Source organism: Rattus norvegicus, chromosome 1 (genome assembly GCF_036323735.1).
Source record: "Rattus norvegicus strain BN/NHsdMcwi chromosome 1, GRCr8, whole genome shotgun sequence".
In the NCBI taxonomy this organism is placed as follows: Eukaryota; Metazoa; Chordata; class Mammalia; order Rodentia; family Muridae; genus Rattus; species Rattus norvegicus.
Window position 1 is genome coordinate 240,206,603 of NC_086019.1, and position 19,845 is coordinate 240,226,447.

The 19,845-nt window shown below is 44.0% G+C and overlaps 1 long non-coding RNA gene and 1 pseudogene across 3 annotated transcripts in view; one reads left to right on the forward strand and one right to left on the reverse strand.

Annotated features, from left to right (window-relative positions):
• LOC102547905 (uncharacterized) overlaps positions 1-19,845 on the forward strand; it is a 47,532-nt gene that overhangs the window by 9,058 nt on the left and 18,629 nt on the right. The window lies entirely within an intron of this gene.
• On the reverse strand, positions 15,166-16,174 carry Akr1b8-ps1 (aldo-keto reductase family 1, member B8, pseudogene 1; annotated as a pseudogene).

Here is a 19,845-nt window from a genome sequence, read left to right on the forward strand (position 1 = left end):
GGCAGGAGTGAAGAAAGGGATGGAGAGGGGAAGACAAGAGTGGGAGGCCTCAGGCATTGGTAAGGAGAAATGATGGCGTTCTAGTCAGAAAGCTCCGAGTGTGAACCCCACTCGCACCTATGCTAGCCTCTCCCTTTCCACATTCAGTTTTCTCACTGTTGAAAGGAGAAATATTTCATATCCCAACCTTGTCCCTACAAGGAGGAAAAACATTTTATCTTGGGGTGTGACACACAGTTGGGGTTCATCAGCGCAAGCATTCTCTTCTCAGAAACCCTACAGCGAGTGACAGAGCTATCAGAGTGACTTATTCTTCGTCCACGTGATGAGGACTCCCAGTGTTTTAAACAGTGTTAGGAATTGGTTCTAATGCTTTGTCTTAACTCGGCTCCCAAAAGCTGCACTTCCAGACCTGAGGGTCCCTAATAAAGAATTGCCTTACTGCCAATGGCTGGGCAGGGAGATGGAGGCATGACTTTTAGATTGTGAGGGCAAGAGACGGTGTGTGCGCGCGCGCGTGTGTGTGTGTGTGTGTGTGTGTGAGAAAGAGAGAGAGAGAGAGAGAGAGAGAGAGAGAGAGAGAGAGAGAGGAGAATCACCATGACTCAGAGGCAGAGGGATCAGATTTAAGAACTGCAGGAAAGAAATTATCCCAGAAGGTAACAGGGCACCAAAGATAAAACATAAATTTAGAAGTTATTAAGCCAGGAATACTGGAGGGGAGTGTTAGCTAGTTGTGGGGAAGTTTAGAAGTGCCCAGTCATTGAGCTAGTCAAAGCATATCAAAATCAGCTGGTGTGTGTGTGTGTGTGTGTGTGTGTGTGTGTGTGTGTGTGTGTGTGTGTGTGTGTGTGTAAGTCTTTCATTCGAGAAGCCAGAGAGCTCTTGGGAGGGAGCCGAAGCGGTCTAACCAGTTCATCACTACATTACAGAGGCAGAGAAAACTCAAAAGTAGCAGCTGAAAATCTTCATGAAGCTGTGAGTGAAGTTTACAGGTTTTGTTTTTGTTTTTCTTTAAGCTCTGAGTAGGATGAGTGGAAAGTTCTTCGGCCTGCCTTTCAGAATCTGCTGCGTGGTAGATGTGGAAATCTCTCTCACAGTCACAGATCCCTATTACTTATAGGAAACTTTTGTGGATGAAAAGGAGTGCTATTAAAAATCACACCTGGCACCAGATATGGCTGTGGCCTGTAGTCCCACGAACGCCAGAGGCAGAAGCAGGCAGACCAGGCGTTCAAAGTCCCCTGTGGTTTCCGAGCAAGCTTGAGGCCGCCTGGGTTATACGAGACTCTATCTCGAAAATCCAAAATAAAGTTAAATAATATAACATAATAACCCGGTGTAAGTTAGGCTCGTCTGAGGGAAACTGCCTCCATTTTTACCCTGATCTCAATACACACGTTTGACTGAAACCTCTGCGTAGCCTCTGAGGCTTCATCCTTACCCAACTTCCATGTACTTTGACTGATGTCAGTTCTTTGGAATCTCCTTTGGTTAATGGTTCTTGTCATTTGCAGGGACTATCCGAGGGGAAGGTTAAGATGCATAGGACAGGGTACAAGTGAGGGTCATGCAGGCCAGAGAGTTAGTCAATCCAGGACCCAGGTAAACTTACTGCTTCCGACCCCAGCCCACTCATTGCTGTCTTACACTTCTGCAGCCTCCATGGTATCAGCTGTGAGGAAAGAAAGCAAAGAGATTCAACTCCCGGGAAACTCACACTAGTTTCGATATCTGCTCCTGGGCTCAATGGCTGGCTCTGTTGCTCTAGACTCATGAAGATGGAGATTAAAGGGACAGGTTTTATGACTGCTGCCTTTGGGATCCAAGGGAGTGCTCTAGTGTCTCTGGAAGCTGAGATGTGATGTCTCAGGAGCACACACTATATGCTCAAAGGGGCCACAGAGAAATCTTAGACAAAGAAGAAGAGGTCTTGGCTTCTTATGTCTGTCTCTGCCTCATCTTTCTATGTCTCTGTTTTTCTGTCTCTGTGCCTTGCATGTATATATGTGCACATTGTATGTGCCTTGAGCCCAAGAAGCGCAGAAAAGTTCTAGATCCCCCTAGAACTAGAGTTACAGACCATTGTGAGCTGTCATGTGGGTGCTGGGAACGAACCCAGTTCTGCAAAAGCACCAAGTGCTCTTAACTGCCGAGTCATCACTTCAGCCCAGCTCTTGGCTTCTAATCAATATACTAGGCCTTCCCTTTCTGCTGAAGAACTTCAGCATCCTCGCTTGGAAATCGCGGCTAGCCAATGATGGGATAGCCACAGACCCCATCAATGTCTACAGCTAGGAATTGCTGGGAAGATGAAGTGAGTTGGTAAACTTGATGTAGCACACAGACCCTGTGCAAATGCAAGGGAAGTGTCACTATTCAAGGTCTTCAGTTCCAACTCTAAATTTGAACATGGGAGCTGGAAGGAAGTATGTAATAGGGAGAGAATTGGCTGAGATGCTAAAATTCAGGAAAAAAAAAAAAAGAGAAACCAGGGACAACCCCAGAAGACAAAATATCCTCAAGGAGCTTAATTTGAATCTGTGTGGGATGAGAGAAGAAAACTGATTTAAGGGTTGTGTTCTCCAGAGAGTAGGACCCTTCTTTTTTTTTTTTTTTTTTTTTTTTTGGTTCTTTTTTCGGAGCTGGGGACCGAACCCAGGGCCTTGTGCTTCCTAGGTAAGCGCTCTACCACTGAGCTAAATCCCCAGCCCCTGAGCAGGACCCTTCTTCTCTTTTATTTCTCGTGATTATGGACACTTATGGGTGCCTCGGTCTGGGACCCTGAGGCTAGAATCAATTACTCTGTTCATCAGAGGTGTCACCATCCTCTCCCTTGAAACACTTCTTGCACCAAATGTGGACTGCATGCTTATAACCCAGAAGTTGGAATGGATGCAGGAGTAGTTCAAGGCTACCCTGAGCTACCAAGGGAGGAGTTTTATGTCACCTGGAAGCTAAAGCTTTTTTAGCCTGCTCATCCTAACTTGACACAGGCATAGGCAGTAGGGGCGTGGCAAAGTTGCAACAGGCTTTGAGGGCTAGAGAAGACCTATTTTAAGCAGAGGAAGATAGAGGCTACTTAGCAGAGGCAGAAGGTGCCCAAAGATGGGCTAGCCTTGGGAAGAATGCCAGCGCGTTGCATGTCAGCTCTGCGCCTTGGGTCAGTTCCTTAAGCTCTCTGAGGCCCAGCTTCTCATCTGTAGAATAATGTGAGCAGGCCTCAACACGACAAGTCTAAACAAGCTAATGCATTTCTGGTGCTTAGAAAGATGCTCGTCTTCAATGCCTCTCGTTCTCAGTTATGAGTCTTCAGGCATCAATACCACTGCAAAAGAAGCTGGGAGCTTGACCATTCTTCAACGAGCATTGGGGCCGCATACATTGGGCCTGGGAGGGTTTTCTGAGGGGAGGGGAGCGTTCAAGGATCTGTGGGGATAGGCAGCTGAACAAGGGAGGAATGGGAAGCGAATGTGATCAGGGTACATTGTACAAAGTTTCCAATAATCAATAAAAATATTATGTGGCGGGAGGAAAGGAATGTGTGTGCCACACATTCAACCCTGTTTACTTGTTTATTAAATAGAAGCAAGTATATGATGAGTAAGAGGAAGGGAGCACAACAGAAAGGTCGTGATTTTTTTTCTTTTTTCTTTTTTTCGGAGTTGGGGACCGAACCCAGGGCCTTGCGCTTGCTAGGCAAGCGCTCTACCACTGAGCTAAATCCCCAGACCAAGGTCGTGATTCTTGTCACTAGACATGGTTGCTTTGAATTCTGACCCCTAAGAACGTTTATATCAATATTTATGTTTTTATAACTATAAAAGTCTTGCATACAGCGGAAAATAAGGAACACTAGCAGAATTCTGGTTCAAACTAGTGCTCCCTTTGCATCTAAGTCTGGTTCTCATGCTAGAGGCTCACTGGATTATAGCATTTGCTCTGACTTTGCAAAGTCCTTATCGCAGTATCCAGCAGTCAGTCAAGAACAAAGTATGAATACCTAATAAAGAGACCATTTGATGCATAGCTCAGGGGCCTTAGTCCGTATACCTCTTATAGTTTCTATTTTTGACTTCCAGGAGTTCCGTGCTCCAGGGACATAGCATGCCAAGCATTTAGATAGAAATTCATCACTTCCTCCGTAATTACTTGGCTGTTCATACTATCATCAATTGCCAAGTGTGGCCACTGAATGACAGGTAGACAGCTATTTGTGCCTGGTGTGGATCATCCTAGTGCTTGGTCTGAGGGTTTCTGTTGACTGCTTTGGGCTGTCAGTGGGCAGCAGAAGCAAAGTAACAGGAGAACTCTACTGTGCGATAACTTGGCAGCTCAAGGAAAGTTGTAAATGAGGCTGTTAGAAGGGAACTTTGTGGCGAGCTCCGTGAACAAATATAAGGTGTGAGGTGGCCAGACTTGGACTGAGCTAACTTTCTCTCTTACTTGGTGGTTTCCTCCTGTTGGTTTTTCTGTGAAGTGGTTAGATGTGCTAACTATCACCCAAACAGAATATACATGGCTTTGGAATCGGGATGTAGTGATGGCCAACAGTGGAAAAAGGGAGGGCTACAAATTCACACACCTAAAAGCCAGAGTGTCTAACCGGCTTTGGAGAAGTGTTGACAACATAAACAAATCGATTTCTGTTCACGGCCTCCAAGCAATGACATAAATCTAGTAAATTCCCTGGGAATATCCCCAATGGCCCTCTCTTTCTCTCTCTGCTCTCAACTTCAGGGGATGAGATGGCCTCTAACACAAAGCCATGCCATCCGTACACCAGACCCTGAAGGCACCGTTGCTCTTCTCTTTCCTCGTTGTGGATAAAACAGACCTGAATATGTGTGGTCAATTCAATTACATAAGTTTATTTTCCTATTTTCTTTTTAGTGAATGCCACAACAATTTACATCGATTACAATGCCAAGAACCAGGTTTATCGATTCTACCAGACCTCATGACAAGGCCAAGCAGTGGCTTTAATCAGAATGACCATCCTGGTTTGCTTCAGGCCATCACAGTTACACCTCTTCCTCTAAGCAATAAATATTCATTAAAATCCCATTTTGTTAAAAACTATTCTAGTTGAAAGTGTAATTATACAAAAATGAATGAAATCAGGGAGAAGTATGCCAGCATACAGGAATACTTTGTTCAGGAAATTGTTCAGTGTCACCAGGGCCATGGTTGGGTTGTTTCCATTGCCTCAACAACATGCCTTACCAACCTGGGATCATTACTTCTTAATGAATTGTTTTCCAAACTTTCAGCAGCAGAATTTATGTTTGGAGAAGAAGAGTTAGGGTAGCAATGTCAAAACAGGTAAAGTGGAGCCTTTCATGGTTGAAAAGGGAGTAGAGAGTTTAGGGCCTGACACAGTCAGTCTTTCATTTCTTTCCTAATGAATGTCATGGCCAAAGTCTACTGTGCTATCCTATGAAGTTGCTACCATTTCATGCACCGAGTATACCCGTCTTCTAGCCAAGTTAGGCCACAAGTGGATAATGACAAGACTCAGAAATAGTGCTCAGGCCTCATCATTAATGCTATGTTAGGCTGCTCTCACAGAACTGACTTTATCTTTGATAATTTCATGTATATACAATGTGTCATGGTTCTCTTAATCCTGTTAAACTTTCTTTCCCCCCCTTCTCATTTCTGCTGACCCCTCCCTGTTTCTAATGCATTCCTATCTTTCGTGTGTGTGTGTGTGTGTGTGTGTGTGTGTGTGTGTGTGTGTGTGTGTGTGTGCTTCATTGGTAGATCCAAGGGAACCTGGGCTCAGAGCTTAAAGCAGGGTAGCAAAAAGTACATACTACAGCCCTCTGTGAAAAGGAATTTCTCAGACTCTTACTGACAACAGTACTGACCTATGGGTATAAACACAAACATTTAGAAAGTAGTTTGCCCGTCTGTCCATATAGCAGAATCTCAGTAATGAGTCTCTCCCTAGGGCCTGTGACCTATTTTACTATAGGCTTCCACTGTGTCTTAATTCTTGAAGCAGTGGAAATTTAGTTGCTTGCTTGGACTTCCCCACAGAGCATTACAGAAGATCCCAGGACCCAATTTTTACCATTGGTCCTCTGGACTAGTGGTTCTTAACTTGTAAGTTGTGACCCCTTTGCTGCATCAAACAACCTTTCCAGAGGGGCTGCCTATCAGACACACTGTCTACCATATACTTACATAACAATTCACAACAGCAGCAGAATTACATTTGTGAAGTAGTAATGAAAATAATTTTATAGTTGGGGGTCACCATATTATGAGGAACTTTTTTTTTTATTAACTTGAGTGTTTCTTATTTACATTTCGAGTGTTATTCCCTTTCCCGGTTTCTGGGCAAACATCCCCCTAATCCCTCCCCCTCCCCTTCTCTATGGGTGTTCCCCTCCCCATCCTCCCCCCATTGCCACCCTCCCCCCAACAATCACGTTCACTGGGGGTTCAGTCTTAGCAGAACCCAGGGCTTCCCCTTCCACTGGTGATCTTACTAGAATATTCATTGCTACCTATGAGGTCAGAGTCCAGGGTCAGTCCATGTATAGTCCTTAGGTAGTGGCTTAGTCCCTGGAAGCTCTGGTTGCTTGGCATTGTTGTTCATAAGGGGTCTCGAGCTCCTTCAAGCTCTTCCAGTTCTTTCTCTGATTCCTTCAACGGGGGTCCCGTTCTCAGTTCAGTGGTTTGCTGCTGGCATTCGCCTCTGTATTTGCTGTATTCTGGCTGTGTCTCTCAGGAGAGATCTACATCTGGCTCCTGTCGGCCTGCACTTCTTTGCTTCATCCATCTTGTCTAATTGGATGGCTGTATATGTATGGGCCACATGTGGGGCAGGCTCTGAATGGGTGTTCCTTCTGTGTCTGTTTTAATCTTTGCCTCTCTATTCCCTGCCAAGGGTATTCTTGTTCCCCTTTTAAAGAAGGAGTGAAGCATTCACATTTTGATCATCCGTCTTGAGTTTCATTTGTTCTAGGCATCTAGGGTAATTCAAGCATTTGGGCTAATAGCCACTTATCAATGAGTGCATACCATGTGTGTTTTTCTGTGATTGGGTGACCTCACTCAGGATGATATTTTCCAGTTCCAACCATTTGCCTACGAATTTCATAAAGTCATTGTTTTTGATAGCTGAGTAATATTCCATTGTGTAGATGTACCACATTTTCTGTATCCATTCCTCTGTTGAAGGGCATCTGGGTTCTTTCCAGCTTCTGGCTATTATAAATAAGGCTGCTATGAACATAGTGGAGCATGTGTCTTTTTTATATGTTGGGGCATCTTTTGGGTATATGCCCAAGAGAGGTATAGCTGGATCCTCAGGCAGTTCAATGTCCAATTTTCTGAGGAACCTCCAGACTGATTTCCAGAATGGTTTTACCAGTCTGCAGTCCCACCAACAATGGAGGAGTGTTCCTCTTTCTCCGCATCCTCGCCAGCATTTGCTGTCACCTGAGTTTTTGATCTTAGCCATTCTCACTGGTGTGAGGTGAAATATGAGGAACTTTTATAAAAAGGTTGAAACATTGGGAAGATTGAGAACCACTGCTCTGGACCCTGCTTTTGGGAATACTCTGATCTCACTGGTTTCTTTCTGGGCAAGTATTAGCCTAATCCTGGATTTATGACTGTGATTTTAATTACAACATCACCTCAAATTTTGAACAGACTATCCTGGGTCATTTTTATTGCCAAATTCTAGTTTTCAATTCCCAAGTTTTCCAAAGTGCTTCCATTCAATATATCCCATGTATCTGTGCACTGAGAGCCCCCTCTGGCATATATATTATCTTTCCCAGTGTTACCACTTGAGTCCTTGCATCCAGATATGGTCTTTCCTCAGGAACAGACCCATTTCAACCTAAGTTGACTCACCAGTCTTGATTCTGAACCCTCATCAGTTCTTGATTCTGAGGATCAGTTGTTTTTCTTGGTACAAATCCAAAACATTGAGGATAGAATTCAGTATTAAGCTGGACTCTCTAGGATATCATAAAGAGGATTTGGTCACTGAGATACCATAGGATATTGACATAAAACAACAGTTTCATTCAAAATGGCTCTGAACCGACCAGGAATGGATGCCTTTGTCAATTTATTTACTTAGTTACAAATGTTTGAAATGGCATGGACTTTTTTTTTGACAGCTAATTTGACATACTAGTAATGACCTGTAGATGTGTAAACATATTCAAACAAATATTTTCTTTAGTCAACTATTTCTTGCTTGGGACATTTGTAAAGAAATCATTTACACTTTGAATAAGGCAAGCATTCGTATACATTGCACACCGTACACAGAAAAGTTGACTTGAGTTTTTAAAAGGGGATTTTTTTTATGTGTTTAAGAAACAAATTTTTATTGTACAGTTCCCTAGACTTTAACTGACACACTCTTATAAGAGGGAAGAATCAATAACTATTTGAACTTAAACCAAAGTATAGTGTTTCTTGGCCTTGGCATTATTGACATTGAATCCAACTATTATTTGCCATTGTGGGTTGTCCTGTGTATTCTTAGGTTTAGCAGTTGGCTTTCTATCTAGTTGATACCAGTACCATCCTGTTACCATCGGATTAGTGAGCATGTTTTGTTGAGAACCAGTTATAGAAAACAGGACACGTATGGAGGAAGAGCTGGAGATAGGACAGGCCATAGCAGCACAGTGACATCAGCTCCTGTGATGATGAGAATTAAGACTAGTCTTACCTGCTGAATGAGACCTTTCCCCTACTAGCCTCTCTTTAGTTTCATCTTTTATACTTTTTCTGAGACAGTGTCACTGTGTTGGGAAGGCTAATCTTGAACTCACAAGTCTTCTGCCCTAACTGTCCAGTGCTAGGATTATAAGCATACACCACCGTCCTTGACTTTTTACCAATGTATTAAGGTATCTTTTGCCTTAAGAATTAGCCCTGTGTGAAAGACTACAGTGCTCTGAAATGCTGAATAGCTGGCATTATTTTTATTCAGTTAAGATAAATAACTTCAGAATGTGCTCATTCCATTTATCTTTTGCTTTTTAATAAATCAATTCAAAGCTCAGTGGCTAAAAGACAATTTGTCACAGCTCATATACTGTGTTGTCTGTGGGTCAGCTGATCTAGACTGAGCTGGCCGGGCAGTTCTACCTCTAGTTGTAGGTCTTGAACTAGCTGGGGCTACCATGACCAACTGAACTCTGTTATGTCTGTGTCCCTCTCTTCTTTGTCTTGGGACTAGTAGTCAAACTCAGGTCATACTTGTCTTACGGTAATGGCAGAAAACACAGAAGAGGGGTTGGGGATTTAGCTCAGTGGTAGAGTGCTTGCCTAGGAAGCGCAAGGCCCTGGGTTTGGTCCAGCTCCGGAAAAAAAAAAAAGAAAACACAGAAGAATTTCTAAACCTGAGACTCCGAACTAGCAACCGTTGCTTTTTAATCAATCCAGTGGCCAAAGTGAATGACGTGCTGGACATTAATTGGAGAAAGGTGCTTGGACCATTCCTTAGCGGGATGCACTACAGTGGCAGTTCACAACCCCTTTGACAAACTTCTATCTCCAAAAATACTTACATTATTATTCATGACAGTAGGAAGTAGCAACAAAGATAATTTTATGGTTGGGGCCACTACAACATGAGGAACTGTATTAAAGGGTTGCAGTATTAGGAAGTTTGAGAACCATTGTACCATCTAGTGAAAGAGGACTTCGCTTGGGAATGGTAAAGAAATGTACCCAAGGAAATGCCCTGGGAAAACCCATCCCTTTGCATTTTAGTTTCCTTTCATATAATTTAACAACAGAGCTCCTTACTTTTGTTGGAGGCCACAGTAATGAGAGGATATCCTCATAGTACCATTTCGAGAATGGAATCATCTGGAAAGGGAGAATGAACTGAGCAAATGGTCCGAAAAAAATGTATCTTAACTCCAGTGAGTTCAGTCTTGTTGAATGTAAACAGAATTATATTTCTGTGGTTTTACAAATGGGAAAGGCCAGACATGTCTAACGCGAAGGCAGAGAGAAACAGCATTTTCCAAGGTGTTTGTGAGATTAAGATGTAAAAACACTGATATTTAAGGACTGGCAGGTTGCAGATGTGTTGGCCAGAGGAATGTTCAATGAAAATCTCTGGAATGTTGGAGCTAACTATTATGTTTATTGCCAGGAAATGTGTGTTGCTTGTTTTTCCTGCATCTTTTTAAAAGATCTCTTGTAAGCCCAGCCCTTCCTGGTCCAGGTAGAGAGGTTTGGCAATGGTGATAAGTGAGTATTCTCTGGAGCTGAGCTCTGCCCCAGCCAGACCAAACCCTGTTAATGTGTAACTCAAGCCTGACCATTTCTTGTATGCTTACATTGGTTTCGGTATTATTTTTAACTGGTGAAAGGGCAGTTCGAAGTATTTACCCCCTCTTGGCACTAACTGTAACTGCATAAGGCCAACTAGCAGAGCGCCAATCAGTCATGTTGTGGGGATTTGAACAGGGCAAACATTTAAAAAACGTCCTGAAGACGGGTAAGGTAATGTGCAAGGACAGAGCATTGTATCCGAAATCACAATTACTTATGCACAGACCCTGGATTTAGAGGACAATGCTCTACGTGTTTGCTATAATCCATCAAAAGTGGGCGTGTGCCACATGCCTAACAGAGGAGCTCAAAACTAACGAACAGAGCGAAACCAGAGGGGCAGCAATGCCAAGCACTGGAAAGAGAAGGCTCTGAGACCTTCTTTGCAAAACAGTGTCTTTCCTTTTTAAACATTTTGTATTTGTGTGTTAAGTTATGCACGTGCTATATGCACTTGTTTATGTGGACATGTGCACCTATATGGGCTGGTGCAGGTGCATTTACTTAGTATAGAGAGTGGCATTGAATGTCTGTCCTTAGGTCTGTCTACTCTTTACTTTTTTTTTTTTTTGTTTGTTTGTTTTTCTTTTTTTGGAGACACTTGAAGCACAGTGATTGTCAGGCTGGCTGACCAATGATCTTCAAACACTATCAGTCTCCTTTCCCCTCCCCTGCCCTGGTGCTGAGCTTAGGAACATGTGCTGTTATGTTTGCTTTTGACATAGCTTCTGGAGATCCAAGATCAATTCTTCTTGTTTGTGCTCCAGGCACTTTCCTTGCGGAACTCTCAGAGCATTGGCTGCTCTTCAAGAGGACCCGAGTTCAATTCCCAGCACCCACATGGCAGCTCACAACTCTTTATAACTCTAGTTTCAGGGGACCCAACACTCCCCCATAGACAAACATGAGGCAAAACATATTTCAATACACATGAAATAAAAATAAAGTAAAAGTTTCTTATTAAATTAAGTGGGTGTTTACTATGGAATACAGGAATCCAACCTTTTAGTGTCCCATGGAAACTGAGACTGTGTTCACAAACGAGTGTCTGTGTGCACATTCACAGTGTCTAGCTCACAACCACCGAGTGTCCTTTACTTGATGGCCTGATAAACCGTTGAGGCTTCTGTGGAATGGGAAGCTGCTTGGCAACAAAAATGGATGAAGCTAAATGAAACCAGGACCAAATCTCAGATGCATCCCACTTAGCGAAAAAGGTCAGACTCAGGAAGCTGTAAACTGAATGCTTCAACTTACTTGATTTTCTGAAGAGAGAAAAATCTGTAGGGGAAAAGAATAAGTCGAAGACTGCCAGAAATTGTGGGAACGGCTATCCTATAAAGGGTGGGGGATAGAGGCAGGTGTGGGTGTAATGACAATTTTCTGAATCTCCATCGTGGTAGTAGTTTTATGACTATATAGGGAGGCCAAAACAAATACAATTTTGCACAGAGAGGGGCAAATTTATATTCAAATAAGCATAGCTTTTTAAAAAAATACATATTTTAACGTTCATAGGAATTTCCTCTTTTTATGCTTTTCAGTGTAAAATACCCACTGGGTTGACCACTGACTTATACCTATTTTCTTGGAGATGGGTCCTTGCTTCCCTAGCTCCTGTTGAAAGCCCAAGTTTAGGCTCTGCTTCTTCTAGGTGGTTCTTCATTCAGACATCATTTGTTGGAATCACAGAACACATCTACCCTGAATTGAGATCCTCTCTCCTCTCCTCTCCTCTCCTCTCCTCTCCTCTCCTCTCCTCTCCTCTCCTCTCCTCTCCTCTCCTCTCCTCTCCTCTCCTCTCCTCTCCGCTGAGATCCTCTCCTCCTTTCCTCCCTCCCTTTTCTTTAGTAGGCTCTCCTATATCCGCAGTCTCGAACTTGGTATAGAGCTGAGGATGACCTCGACATTTTGATCATCCTGCCTCCACCTCCTGAATGATGGGAAGCCAGAGTTACGGGCATGCGCCTCTGTGCCCAGGTTATGCAGAGCTAGGAATGAGTCCAGGGTCTTCAGTGTGGTAGGCACTTTCTCTCCCAGGTGAGCTGCAGCCCCAGCACTGAAACGAAACCTTAAGTTTGTCTTCTGAGACTCTGCTCTTAGGGATATTGAAAGCACACTCCAGAGGAGGGCATATGTAGATCTTGGCCCGAAACTGTGTTTTTCTTGGCCTGCACAGTTGTTTAAAGAAATTCAATTAGTTGCCAAGATTAAAAAATGAGGAATTTCATATAAAAATCCAGATTTACAGCTTCTCTTTAAGAAATAGGAGGATCTGGTAAAATGGACCTGAATTCTACATGGGGTTGGAGCTGAGGCTGAGATGCCCTTCTGCTGGCTGCAGGCCTCTGCCCTCCATCCTGGGGCTGCTGCTGCTTCTCACAGAGGCCTCCCATGGTCCTCCTGGGCCCTTAGTTTGCATATACAGCAGTAATAAAGGAAACAAGAGCCTTTTTAACTCTCTCTCTCTCTCTCTCTCTCTCTCTCTCTCTCTCTCTCTTTTTAATATAAAAACTGGTGATGAGGTGGGGTGGACCATGTGAGCTGGTTAGTTTTTGTCACCTTGACACAAGCCAGAGTCATCTAGAAAGCAGAAACCACAACTGAGAAATGCTTCTATCAGATTGGATTTTAGGCAAGCCTTGGTTGATGTGGGAGGCCCCAGCCCTTAGTTGGTGGTGTCACTCCTGAGCAGGTGGTCCTGGGTGGTAAATGAAAGCAGACTGCTGGGCAAACCATGAGGAACAAGCCGGCTAAGCAGTACTCCTCCATTCTCTCTGCTTCAGCTCTTCCCTCCAGGTTCCTACTTGAGGGTCTGCCCTGACTGGCCTTCATGATAGACTGTAAGCTGTAGGGAGAAATCAAGTTGTTCTTGGTCATGGTGTCTATTAAAGCAGCAGAAAGCAAACTAGGACAGCGTCTGGGTTAGAATAAAGGAACAGCATGTCACTGAGTGACTCTGCTCCTCGTGGCGACCGGGTCATGCTGGAAAGATCCACATTCAGACGGTTTCCTGAAACAAAGGCTTGCCTCACACTTAGCCATGGCTTGTGCTGGCAGATGAGTTGCACTCAGTCCTCCCAGCCAAAAGGACTATTGAGTAATGGAGAGCCCAGTTTGCACAAAAGAGAGAGTATGGTGGCCTGCGTCCATGTCTGAACTGTGTTACTGGAGAGGAGGAACTGTGAGCCACCCAGAGAAGCAAGTGTAGACAAATTCAAGAGTGTGTGTGTGTGTGTGTGTGTGTGTGTGTGTGTGTGTGCGTGCGTGCGTGCGTGCGTGCGTACGAGAGAGAGAGAGAGAGAGAGAGAGAGAGAGAGAGAGAGAGAGAGAGAGAGGAGAGAGTAATTGGTAGCACTGATAGCAAAGATGTGTGACTATGCTCTCCTGTCCGTGATTTTCAAACTCTTGGGATGGCGAGAAGGTGTCCATCTCATTCAGAGGCTCCCAAATCCTGTGTTCCTGATCACTTGAACACTTGAGTGCCAAATTTGATTCTAATTTAGCTTATTATTATTATTACTATTATTATTATTTTATTATTATTATTAATCACTCCATTCGTTTATATCTCAAATGATATCCCAGTTCCCAGTTACCCCTCTACCAACTCCCCCCACCTAATTTAGCTTTTAATGATCTATTCCATGTGGCAGAGTGTCTCACTGAATCAGAAGTTTGGGTCTCTTAAAATGCCACACCTCCTATATGGTGTGTGTGTGTGTGTGTGTGTGTGTGTGTGTGTGTTTTCCCAGGATGAAGTACGGTATGAGTGACAGACAGGATCCTTCTTGCCTGTCTCTGTAGCCCTAGGCTAGTCACCAAGGTCTCTGGCTTTCCCAGCAGCCTAGTGGAGGTGAATTCTTGACCTTGCAAACTATTGTGAAAGATTTAATGAGAACCTGTGAAGGCTGCAAGATCTATGGAGGAAAGGCCCTTCAGAAGCGCCAAGTAATTTACAGCGGCTCTCATCATTTCCTTCTGAGTTCAGCTGGTACAGCAGGCGACACATCTAAAAGTCAGTCTCTATAATCTATGACTCCCTCATGGTTGAAAATACCAGAAGAAGATCAGAGCTCTTCACTGAAGAAGATAAATCATGCTTCTTTTGCACAGTTCTTGGTATTTCTCAGATACCTAGAATTAGTATGGTAATTTCTGCACTTAAGGAAGAAAGAGTTTTCTTTTAATTGTCCTTTCTGCATCCAGGACTGTTGCAATGTATGTTTAAAACTTAGTTGGCTCTGGTCAGAAAAGGGATACACTTTTTTTTTAAATCAGCACCCTCAAGGCTCTGTCCAATAGGAATGTAGTATATTGACATGCACAATTTTAAAAGATTTATTTTATTTTTATCTATGTGGATGTTTGTGTGTGTCTGCACATGCGTGCAGGCTCCTGAGAATCCAGAAGAGTTTGTCAGATTCCTTGAAACTGGAGCTAAAGATGGTTGTGAACCACCTTGCAGGTGCTAGGAATTGCACCCAGTCTTCTGCAAAGAAAAGCAAATGCTCTTCAGCTCCTCTGTATTCATATTTAAAATTTTCTAGTAGGCCTAGTTTTAAAAAGTAAAATTAATTTCAACCAGCACTGGAATGTTGCCTCAACAGTTGGGACACTGGCTGCTGTTCCAGAGGACCTAGGTTCAATTCCTGGGTCTCACAGAGTAGCTCACACCATCTATAACTCAGTTCCAGGGCATTTGACGTCCTCCCTGACGTCCTCCCTGATCTCCACTGGCACTGCATGCATATGGTAAGTAAACATACATGTACGCAAAACACCCAGTGACATAAAATAAAAATAAAATGAAAATAACTAGCTTCAATCTTGTTTTTAATTTTTCGTTTTATTTTTTTTAATGTTTGTTAATGTTACGATTCTTTATTATTTTATCTGTATACCCTCAAATGTTACCAGAGTTCCTGGTTTATGACAAACATTTGCTCAGATCTAATTACTGAAGGAGATGTTCCTTTGGTTCTCCTAGTCACATTTGCTTGCAACAGTCTGTTCCTGGCTCAGCGTGGGGATTTAGACACAGCCTTGCCTACAGCTCGGTGTCAGAGGACTTCAGGAGTGAGGTACGCATCCGCAGAGAGGCAGCCTCGGGAGCTGAGTCAGCCCCATTATTCTGCGTCACAGGAATATTCTTCCATGTTTACTGTCTCAGGCAACAGGCAGGCGCTCCAGCTTCTGTTGAAGCTAAGGAGAGTGGCCTTCTCCTCGTCCTTGGAGTGACAGTACTGGGTCAGTTTTTCCTGGGTGAGGTAAGGGTGGCACTCGACCTGGTTGGTCACTGGCTTATGTTTCAGTCCAGACTTGTTTAGGAGTCTTTCGATCTGGAAGTGGTTGAAGTTGGAGATGCTCAGAGCTTTCACCAGCCCCTGGTCCACCAGTTCCTCCATGGCCTCCCAGGCTTCCAAGAATGTTGTTTTACTGGTGAGGATATTGCCTTGATCGTCTTTGGGGAATAACTCATTCCCCGGCTGTAGGCTCTGTGACCAATGAATAAGATAGAGGTCCAAATAGTTGAACTTGAGATCTTCAAGGATCTTCTGAAAGGCTTCCTTTAGCAGTTTTTTCTCAAAGCAGGTAGGCCACAACTTGCTGACGATGAAGACGTCCTCCTGCCTCACAGCCTTCTCTTTGATCTTCTCTTGGATGGCTTCCCCCACCTCATTCTCATTGCAATATGCATATGCACAGTCAATATGACCATACTCAGCATCAATGGCCTCCTTCACAGCTTCTTTGACTTGGTCTGGGGGAGACTTCCAGGTGCTCAGACCCACAATGGTCACCTTGGCTTTGGTCTGAGCTCCACGAAGGTTGCCATGGTTCCTGCTGAAATCTTTCTGAGAGCAGATGTCTGTGTCCTGGTTAAAGAGCGGATGGAGGCCCATGTTTTTTTATTTAACTTAGATCTATTTCTAAAACACCCTTTCAATATAACTGATGCTAGGATTACTAATGAGATGTTTTGTCTTTCTTGTTATTGTCTTTAAAATTTAGGGAATCTTAACAATTACAGTGTGTCCCACATTTCCACTAGGAAATACTTGTCCTGCCTTTGGTTCCAAAATTTACAGCTTTTACATATTTTCAAATTGGCCCAAACACTCTTAAATTTTCTTTAAACTGGGATTATTGGTTTTTAAATGTAAATGTTCATCAGAGAAGGAAACAACTTTTTTTTTTTTTTTTTTCCGGAGCTGAGGACCGAACCCAGGGCCTTGCACTTGCTAGGCAAGCGCCCTACCACTGAGCTAAATCCCCAACCCAGGAAACAACTTTTAAGCATTTCTTCCTTGGCCACACTGTAATTTTAAGCTCCGTAGACACTAACCCCCAAGTGCCTATCCTGTGATGGATAGGGTAGCTAGCACTAGACTCAGAAGACCTGAGCTGTGGGATTTGCATGTTCTATTTCCACATCCACCACTGGTAGCTTGTGTGTGTTCCTTGTTGAGGGAGTCCCAGCAGGAAGAGAAACTCTGTGACTATGATGAAAGTTCCCCTCTTCAGTCAGCACACATGATGTGCCTCTACTCTTCAGGGTACTTCTCGGTATAGCTTTGTGCCCCTCAGGACGGCCCATAGTCTCTGGAAGGAACTAGCAGGTATCCAATTGGAAGCGGCTAGACTGAAATAGCATCTATCTGTCTGTGACACCATGTATCCACAGAAACAAGTTTCTGTGTCCAGCCTTGCTAAACCCCGGGGAATATTTTAGCTATGGGAAAGGATCCCAGGGCTACTGCCTTTGTGAAACTTGATGTCTAGCATTGGGGAGGGTGGGGGAGAGGGAATATTGAATCTAATCATATGGCCAATGACTTAAAGGACAGCATACTAACTCTAAAGTGCAGGTCTTCATGAGATCACATGGTTAGGGCTTGGTGAATCCTCGTCGAATATGTGAAATTTCTATTGGGACCTGAAGGACTTGGCGAATGAGAAGTGGCAGAGATGGTCTTATCAGGGATACGAGTAAAATCAAGTGTAACTTGACCGGAATGTGTTCACTTAGGGAGGGATAGAGAGAGAGATGGGTAGAACCCAGACCTGCAGGGCCTCCCATATGTCCAGGAGGAACTTAGTCCTTATCTTTATAGACTGGAGGACACCCAGAGCTTTTAAGCAACCATTTATGATCCCATTCGGATCCCTCCTTTGGGTTTTATGAGATGGCACGTGCTGCAGGTCTTCTGAGTGATTGCCACCTTAGGTCCAGTCCTGGTGGGAAAATGACTGCCGGAATAAAGTAGCACTGTTGTTTTCCTGCTTGTTCACAGGCAACCCGCCCCAGCAAGTTTTGAGAAAGAAAGAGTTTAACCAGGACAATGAGGACAGAGGCAGCCTAAGAGCTTAGAAGGAAGGGATGACAAAGCACAGAAGGAAAATTTGGATGTTCCAGCTCAAATTTTAATCAGGTCTGCAGGAACTAAGGCTCATCATTCTCCTGTTATCATTAGCGGTACTCGCTATGGCTTGAACGTCTCCACCGCAACTCCGGTTGAAATTTAATCCCCACTGTGCATTATTAAGGCGCTGGAAACTTAATCTAACCGTGGCACTTGGAGGTGGGGCCTTTGGGAGGTAATTAGAATTAGATGAGGTCATGGGCATGGGACCTACGCGGTTGCATTAGTGGTTGAATAAGAAGAGGGAGAGAGAGAGAGACCCAAGTCAGCACTTTGGCTGTGTCTCAGCATGTAAGTCCCTCCGCTGTCATGTCCCCTCCAACAAGATGGACCTCACAAGATGTGACCCTTCCTTGACTGTAGACCTCAAGAACTAAGAGCTGAATAAACTTTTACTGTTTGTGAATTACCTAGTCTATGGCAGTCCGTTATCACGAATGATAATGAAGATAATGTCGGTGAGAACATTGTGCCACAGTTCTGTCTACACAGGGCCGTTGTTTTCTAGCTCTATATCACATGTGTGATTAATTTACAGAGACCCCGCCCAGAACATAGATAGCATTCCCACCTTAGCTGATATACAACGAAAGAGAGATACTGAGGTTAAAAGCCTTGACCCTGTATGTGTTCTTCATCATTAGTGCCTGCTCAGTGGAGGCCTGATGACTTCAGACTTGAGCACGCGTAGAAGAGTGTGGGTGGGTGTAGGTGAGGATGGATTCGTCATGCCTGTGGATGGGTAACTATACTTGACTGAATGACTCCTAACCGAAACACTGGACAACAACACCACCTTCTAACTCTTCCCTCCAATGTGTGTTAATCCTGAAAGGCCATGGATATAATTCCACTTTCTCTCAGTCCCCTTTCCTTTCTTTAAGTCTTTAGCCTTTCTCGCTGCACTACAGACCCATTGGCATCTCTGTTTGGTCGAGCTGGACTGGATCCCTCTCTTTAGACATCAGTTTAGTGGTCTCTGTAGCCGGACACAGACTCTGTCATCTGTGAGCCATTCTATGTGCAGGTGGCTTCTTCGGGCCCGAGGCAAATACATGTCTAGGAGTAAACAGGGATGTTTCAAGACAACACCCTTGACCAAATGGAGTCTTTATCTTAGGAAGATGGACAGACAACAAAGTAAGACTTAAGACCCACAAGCATGTTGAATGACAACACAAACTAAAGAAGAAAATGAGAGTGTTTGAGGAAATCGGGATGGTGGTGTTTGAGTTGCAGCCCTGCAGGAAGTAGGGGAGAAGAAGAGGGATAGGGGGAGAGAACGTTCTAAGCAGAGCAAGCACCAAAGGAGAGAGCCTGAGGCGGGACTGTGCGTGGAGCATAAACGGAATAGCAAACCAGAGTGGGTGGGATTGCGTGCAATTGGAGGTGGGGTTGCAGATATAACTGGGGCTTCCAGGACCTTGCAGCCACTGTGAGACCTTTGGTTTTCCTGTGGGAGAGGTTTCATAGTACAGGAGCAGCAGTTTTCAAGTACAGATGTCAGTGCAAACGCAGACGTAGAGGTGGGAAGATGAGTGAGGACTCATTGCACTCCTGTGTGGGAGCTGTGTGGAAGCTTAGACGTGGAAAATCAGGGAGGCCGTGGGAAGTAGTTGAATAGACATAGACATAGGCATATGTATATATGCATGTACACATGCACATTTGACACAAAGTCTTAGGTAGCCCAGGTTAGCCTAGAACTCACCATGTAGCTGAGGCTGTCCTTGGCTTTCTGATCTTTCTTCATTTACCTCCCAAGTGCCTGGAATCACAGATGTGTGGCAAAACGTTGAGCTGGTTCTACAGCTGTTCTGAGGAAGAGCGTTTAGGACCTGGTGTTGGGTTAACAAAAACAGTTTTGGAGTAATTTTATTTTCCTACCCAGAAGTTATTTTAGCTCTCCTTCGGGCACGTGTTAACAAGCCATCTCAGCCATTCGTTCTCCTATGTACTTCCTGTATTCTTTTAAATGATGTTTTAAAATTTCAAATTGTACAAGGAAGCCGTCACTCCAGCCTTCTTGTACAACATCGCGCAGAGCAAAATGAACGTCCCCATTTGTGCCTCTGTAGTTCTT